The sequence below is a fragment of the Myotis daubentonii genome, chromosome 6 (genome assembly GCF_963259705.1).
Source record: "Myotis daubentonii chromosome 6, mMyoDau2.1, whole genome shotgun sequence".
Classification (NCBI taxonomy): Eukaryota; Metazoa; Chordata; class Mammalia; order Chiroptera; family Vespertilionidae; genus Myotis; species Myotis daubentonii.
Window position 1 is genome coordinate 49,281,229 of NC_081845.1, and position 8,300 is coordinate 49,289,528.

Consider the following 8,300-nt stretch of genomic DNA (forward strand, 5'->3'; position numbering starts at 1 on the left):
GGATGAAAGGAAGTTCCAAATGTTTAGTTATTCCAGATCCGATTAAGCAAAGAACTCATGTGTGGTAGGCAAAATAATTGTCCAACTTCCGTCCACTGCCAAAGTTGTCAAAGTCCAAATCCTCACCACCGGTGACTGTGTTATGTTACAAAACAAAGGAAATTAAGTTTGCAGGTGGAATGAAATTTACTAACTGGCTGTCCATTCAAGTAGGAGATTATCTTGGATTATCTGAGTGAGTCAATGTAATAAAAGTAGCCTTAAAAGTGGAAGAGGAAGCCCATGAGAAAGTCAGAGTATTGCTGCCTTTAAAGATGAAGGAAGGCATCACTGAATCAAGAAATGCATTGGCTGCTAGGAAAATGTGAGGAAACAAATTCTTCACAAGAGCCTCCTGAAAGGAACTGATTTCTCCTGATAACCTGATGATTTCAGCCCATTGAGAGCTGTGCTGTACATCCCATCTACAGATTTGTAAGATAATAAATTTGTATTCTTTCAAGTCAGTAAGTTTGCATTAATTTGTTACAGCAGCCATACAAAGCTAATACGTCACAATATTTGGATTTTGGGTGTATCCCTTTAAAATGAAACAAATAACAAACCGTAAAACGTCTCCAACAGATTTCCATTAAAAATGCCTAACCTCAGTAAGTGTTAGAAAGGGAGAATAGTTGAAGAGAATAGGAAAGTATTTATTTCACTGCCTATTCTGTGACTTGACCTCAGGCTCTCTGGATCTGGTGTTTAAAACTGATTAATAGATATTTCCACGTGTTCTTGGGTATCTGCCCTGCTGAATACTTCTGAAGGGCACTCCTTGTATCTGTCAACGTTCATCCAGTTAAAAGAACCAGAAGGAGATATATGGATACATGGATTATTACAAGTAATTGGCCTATCCAATTGTGGGGGCTGGCCAAAAACTGAAGTCCACAGAACAATCAGGCAGAAAGAGTCACAAGCAGATTGAAACCCTATGAACAAGTTCTGATGCCTGTTGCCCACTATTGTCCTTTTCTCTTTCTCATGGAAGGCTTATGTCCCACTAGTATTTTACAGAACAAAAAAAATTGATTAATTCAGGACTATCCAAAATAATATGTTAAAGTAAACTGATTATAAACCTTTATTACATCTGAAAAATCCTTGCAGAGCAGCACCCAGATTTGTCTTGGATTAAGTAACTGAGAAGAGGGGTGTGTGTGTGTGTGTGTGTGTGTGTGTGTGTGTGTGTGTGTGTGTGTGTGCAATTAAAATGACAGTTGCTTTCTTTTCCAAACTGTTGTAAGAAAAAAAATATATATATATATATATTTAACAGGGTTAATTCACTTTATTTTTCTTGTATAGAATTATATGAAGGTAGAGCTGGAGCCTGTGTCCTCTGCACCGAAATCCTAGTGTGGGTCTTTACAAGATGGTCAGTGAATTCCTCATAGGAAGACTTGGTGAACAGGATCTATTTCCAGAGGTCAGGGGTGAGATAGCTGTAGCTCTTAGAGATGGCACCAAATGTGGCCTTGGCGAAGTTGCCCAGGGTGGTGGTACAGCCCCTGGCTGAGGTGTAATGGTTGTGGATACTGGTCATCAGCAACAGCATCTTGGGCACAGGGGCTGAGACGATACCAGTGCCCCTGGGGGCAGAGATGAAGCCCATCAGCACTGAGCTGCAGAGGCTGTTCACCTCTCAGGGACTGGTGTGTGGCTTGCAGATCTTGTTGCCCCAGCAGCTTTGTCACACAGGGACAATATTGAGCTTGGCCAGGAGGATGGCCCCTGGGTAGTAGTGGCTATTCTCTTCCAGTGCTGAACACCTGACCGACATGTTCATTGTAACTCCCAGTGGTGACAGATGCCTTGAATCCTGTCCTCTGTCTGCTTTTGCACCAGCGTATTCTTCAAATCCTGGTCCTTGAGGGATGCCCCCCGAAAAAAATCATTGAGCTCAGATTCCTTGATGGACTGGGAGGAAAGATAGATCTCCTCCAGGCTCCTGATCTTTATGTCCTTTCCAAGCGGCATCAGCATCATCCACCATTTAGAGATGCAAGAGAGTATGTTTTGAAATGTCTTTTCTTCCCCCCGGGACACATGCTAGAAGGGAATTCTTGGGGTGTAACTTAGCCTAGAGAAATTGACATACCACAAAGTCATTACTGACCCTCAATTGACCCTGCTATCTACCCTACTACTTTCAATCTCCTTTAGGCTCTATTCCTAAGAGAATACAGCTTCTTACTACCAAGTATATTTTGCTCCCTCCAGAGTACCAGAGATACCAAGGATATTTTGAATCTCAAAGATAACAGGGTGTCAGAGATGGTGTGAAGTTCAGGTAACCCTTGGATAATGTAGGAGCTAAGGATGCTGACCCCCCTGTGCCTTTGAAAATCTGTGTATAACTTTTGACTCCCCCAAAATAACAATAGTCTACTATTGACCAGAAGCCTTACAGATAAGAGTATTAACATATATTTTTGTATGTATTATATACTGTATTTTTACAATAAAGTAAGCTAGGCAAAACAAAATGTTATTAACAAATTCATAAGAAACAGAAAGTGTATTTGCTGTATTTATTTAAAAATAATTAGTGTATAAGTGAACCCAGCCAGTTAAATCCATGTGGTTCAAGGCTAAACTATACCGTGCTTAGTTTTCAATAATAAACAATACAGAACATGTTTAGCATTTCATTATGAGTAGGACCCTATATCTTCTCTAAATTTATCTCCTTGCCACTGTTCTTGATCACTGACCTTATTGCTGCCAAACTGGTGGGGAGAGTTTTGCCATTCTTATCCCCTGGCCTGGAATGCCATCTGCAGAATTTCACAGGACTTTCTCTATTATCAGATACGGTCTATAATCACATCCATGCTGGTTACTTTTTATGTCTTCATACCATTTTATTTTTATTCCTAGAACTAATTACTACCTTAAATATCATTAAATGTTTGTTGCCTTCATTACTTAATGCTTTCCCATTGGAATTATAGTTCCTTGAAAGCAGGAACTGTCTCTCTTTTATTCAACATTATATGTCTAGCAACAGTACCCAACACTGCCAGTAAATTGTGAATCATTCAGAGGTTTAACTTGAATGAATAAGTGATTGAAAGTTCTCAAACATTAATGGGAAAATTCCTAGGACTTTAAATGTCTTAGTTTGAATAGATAACTTCAAATTTTTCAATGAATAAATATTTTACTAATGCTCATAAGATAACCAAGCCAGGTTTCATATAATATATCTCCTATATAATAAAAGGCTAATATACAAATCGACCATATAGCAGAACAACTGGTTGCTATGATGCACCCTGTCCACCAGGGGCAGATGCTCAATGCAGGAGCTTCCCCCTAGTGGTCAGTGCACTCCCACAGGGGGAGCACCACTCAGCCAGAAGCCGGGCTCACGGTTGGTGAGTGTAGCAGTGGTGGTGGGAGCCTCTCCTGCCTCCATGGCAGTTGGACATCCCGCGAGGGCTCCCAGACTGCAAGAGAGCACAGGCCAGACTGAGGGACCCCCCAGTGCATGAAATTTCATGCACCAGATCTCTAGTGTATCTAGCATGTGTGTGTGTGTGTATACACACACACACACACACACACACACACACACACACACACACACACATATATATATATATATATATATATATATATATATATATATATATATATCCTATATAATAAAAGCCTAGTATACAAATTGACTAAACGGCGGAACAACCAGTGGAACAACCAGTCGCTATGATGCACACTGACCACCAGGGGGCAGATGCTTAATGCAGGAGCTGTCCCAAGCCCGCAAGCCCCTGGCCAGCCAAGGCAGGTGCCAGCGGGGCCCCCCAATCACCCTGCTGGTTGCCCCACAGATGGCCCTGATCGCCGGCCTAGGGACCCTAGGCCTGGCCAACGATCAGGGCCAATCTGGTCCTTCCGGCTGCTGGCCGAGGCCTTCCTTCCCTGGCTGCTGGCTGCTGACCTGGGGCTCCCTTTATTCCATGCCGCCCCCTGGTGGTCAGTGCACATCATAGCAAGCAATTGAACTCCCAGTCTCCTGGTTGAACTCCTGAACTCCTGAGGGGATATTTTGCATATTAGCCATATATGAAAGATAAGGTTCACAGCTAAATTATATTTTGAGAAGTCTTTTGAATAAAGAATGATTATTTAATTAGTTGGGAATTTTCTCTTTTAAAGAATGTTTTTATTGATTTTAGAGAGGATGGAAGGAAGAGGGAAAGAGAGAGAGAGAAACACCCCATGCACACCTTGACCAGGGACCAAACCCGAAACCATAATTTGGTCATGTGCCCTGTCCAGGAATTGAACCAGTGACCCTTTGTTGCATGGGGTGACACTCAAATAAATGAGCTACACTGGCCAAGGCCTTAGTGGGAATTTTCAATATGCACTATAGGAACTATGAGATGGACAACTTTAGGGGGACCAAGTTTGTTCCTAGTTCCACCACTTCTCAACTATTTGACTTTGAACAATGAATCAGACTTTACATCTTCGAAGTAACAATAATATTGGACACACAGATTTTAATGATGATTACATGCGATCCACACATAATAAATACCTAGTGAATGTTATCTACCTATTTATTACCTATTTATTTCTCATCAACGTAATATAGACAGATTTCACTCACTTATTACCTCATAGAAACATATACTCTCAGTAAGCAATCAGTATTTAGCACTGGCTGTCTATAAAATCTGGATAGCATTATATTCTTATTAATTTTTTATTTTTAATACATATGTCTAATTTAATGTTTTATTAAAATACTAGTGGCCTGGTGCACATATTCATGTACAATGAAAGGAAATTAATTAGAAGAAATATTTTAATATTGCTATTCGCCATTTCTCTATAATAGAAATGTCAGAGATGAAAGAAAATTAGTAAAATGAATATTAAAATAATATATAAATTGATTAATAAATAAACAATAACAACATGCTCCAACAACAAGACATGATTTAAACCAACAAAAACATGATATAAAAGTAATATTGATAAAAACAATGACTAATAAATTGATTAAACTTATTGTAATAACTCCCCATATACCACATTAAGGATAAAAACACTTTCAGAGTGCTTGACTAATTTCCCTTGAGATGAAATATTTACAACTTTAACTTTGTCACACACTCTTTGAACTTGAGAGAAAGCAACACACGCTAGCAATTGGCACCAGCAAAAGTTTTATATGTATCACGCATATGCGAGTCAACGTGTTTTTTTTTTAATTGCCAGTGTGCATCATATGTACCAGCCAGTTGGTCAATGGGACAGACGTACAGCCTGTCACTTAGCCTTTTATATATATAGATATTTTGCATGGTAAAATCTCAATGGCTAAATTAAAAGAATAATAAGAAAAAGGAATATCAGTGTCAAATGAAAGAATATGACGCTAACTAGATATTCACCCAGAGGCCACATGTCCCATCTTGCTGTGATATTCCAAGGTTTCACCTATTGTTATGATTCAAGTAATGGCATCTTCTTTCATTTGAAAAAGTATCTTGGCTTGGCTTATAAAACATATTGTTGACCTAATTGAAATAAACAATATGAAGGATGAAAAGAAAGAGATAACTACAGATGTTTCAGAGATCAAAAAGATAAAAAGGATATTATAAATAATTGCATACTAGTGTATTAGAGCATTTAGATGAAATATATATATATATATATATATATATATATATATATATATATATATATACTAATTTAAAAGCAATCTATTAAAATTTACAACTCTGTGTGTGTATACTCTGTAGTCCTGAAATTATCAGAGAAATTGAATGTAGTTCATATATTTCCACCAAGAAAACATCTGACTGGGATAGTAACACCCAAAGAATAAATAATTCAATTTAAACGTTAACCTAATCCTTATAGAGATTTAGAAAAGAAATAATAATCTCTTAATCTTCATGAGGCAAACATAAATTTAATAGCAAAATTAGGATAAGCATAATACTGAAAAAAAATAAGAGAAACTAAAAATCTTTCTTAAGAACATAGTTGCAAAATCCTAAACAAAATATTGGTAAAGCAGATATAAATATTTACCTTCATATAAAATCAAAGGCATGATCTAATGGACATATATAAAGCATAATATCCTCAAAATAAATAAAAAACACATGTGTTTAAGATCAAAATTCTTATCTCCCATTTATTTATTTTCCTTACTAAAATTCCACACATGCAACTCCTATACAGACATTAATTAGATTAACCCATAGGTCCACCAAATTCTCCAAAATCTTCAAAACTCCATTTATCATTTATTTAATAAAACTTTCTAATACCCTCTTTTCCTTAAATCAACCAGTTCACCAAGCAACGACCGTTTAAGTCATCATAAAATGCTTCCGTTCCTTGCCCAGAGGCTTCCAATGCATTACTGCATCCTGCCCGTTCTCCTGTCCACATGGTTCAGCCCTCTCTTTTCCATCTCCATTGATATTAACTTAGCAAGGCTCTCCTTATTGCCATTTAAACTTCCTTGAATGTCATCATCCTCATACGCTCCCTTCCCATATTGAGACTTCTCCAGATTGATGTATTTCATACACGTATCTGATCATCACTCTCTTCTTAAACCACTTTGATGGTTTTGTATTCCCTTCAGTATAAAATCTAATCTCAACATAACATATATTGGATTTCTGGCCCGTGCACTCTGGATAGTGCCATATTTCTGTACAATATGCTTTGTCAATACTAAATTACTTCCAGCACCTGAAAACCACCATATTTCTCTGCTTTTTAAAACACTCCTAGCATATACACTCAATGAAGGTTTGTTGAATAAGTGAACACATGAATATAAAAAAGGAGAATATGCAAGCATATGTACACTTAAAATTTTGACAGTGATTCTTTTTGTTTTGACTAAATATGAGATTTTTTTTCCTTTTAAATTTCTTAATTTATATTTTGAGAAATAAGTGTGCGTATGCAATTTTTAAGGTGCACAAATAATATGGTAGTTCACTATTGAATAAGATAAAGTATGTTTTGGGAAGAATGTGTTCCTTTGGAGTAGCTAAAAAACTTTAATAATGATTATGAACATTTTAAAGAAAAAGAAAAGGAGTAATCAGTAAAAAACTACACCACTTTTTGGCATGTGGTGTGCATTTGCTGAAGCAGAAGCCTGCCATATGCCATACATGCTTTGCCACCCAACTTTGCCATCATGTCAGTGAATGCATTGTATCCTGCAGCCAAGTCACATGGGCATGACATGCCTTCCACTTCGGCATTTATACAAACATTTTTCCACTTAATTCTGTCACACATGGTATCCATAATCTGTTAGGAGGAGTTCTGCCCATTTTGTCACCTTTAACATCTGAGAGCTCTTATGATGGTGCCAAATTGATTGTTCTTCTGATTTGAATCAGATGTGAGTCATTCTGGGTGAAATTTCTAAAAGCATTTTCAGTAGTCACTTCACTATAAGAATGGTAGTGGCACATACAAGAAATCACTTGGAGTGTAGTTAATTGTGTAGGTAATTATTCTTTTTTAAATCACACATTCTTTCATTGACCAAGTATTTATTGAGCCTTCATAATGTGCCAAACACTGTGCTATATGCTGAGGGAAAAAAAAAGAAAGAAAGAAGGAAGGAAGGAAGGAAGAAAGGAAGGAAGGAAGGAATGAAGAGAGAAAGGAAGGAAGGAAGGAAGGAAGGAAGGAAGGAAGGAAGGAAGGAAGGAAGGAAGGAAGGAAGGAAGGAAGGAAGGAGTACTAAACCAGGATCCTCCTCCTCAAGAAGACAGGGGGAAATTTTTATTTATGTCATTTCATCATATGTTGTTATTTAAAAATTATTTTATTTCAAGCTTTTATTCACCATAATTTTCTTCTTGCCATTTGTAAAAAGTAAAAGTACAACCTATGAACAAAGTTATCTTTTTTTAAGGCAGAATGTCATATACAGCAATTAAGATGTATAAAGAAGAATCATAAAAATTCTGTGTATAAATCAAAGAAAAACTGTGTATAGCATTTCCAATAAAAGTCATTTTTGAGCTTTGGCAGAAAAGACAGCATTAAAAAACCATTTCCTTACTGGTCTTAGGTTATTTAATTTGGAAGAAAAGAGAGGAAAAGATTTTTATTTTTTTCCCTTATAGATATATTTAGGTGGTCATATTAAGAAAAGCACTGTCCTCAAAATAAATTACAAATACTTAAAACATTTTTCAGTTTGAAAAATATATCATAATTAGTAAGGAAATAAC

At 36.8% G+C, this 8,300-nt stretch overlaps 1 pseudogene; it reads right to left on the minus strand.

The window, feature by feature from the left end:
• Window positions 1–1,336: 1,336 nt before the first annotated feature.
• Window positions 1,337–2,025, minus strand: LOC132237577 (small ribosomal subunit protein uS5-like; annotated as a pseudogene).
• Window positions 2,026–8,300: the final 6,275 nt, after the last annotated feature.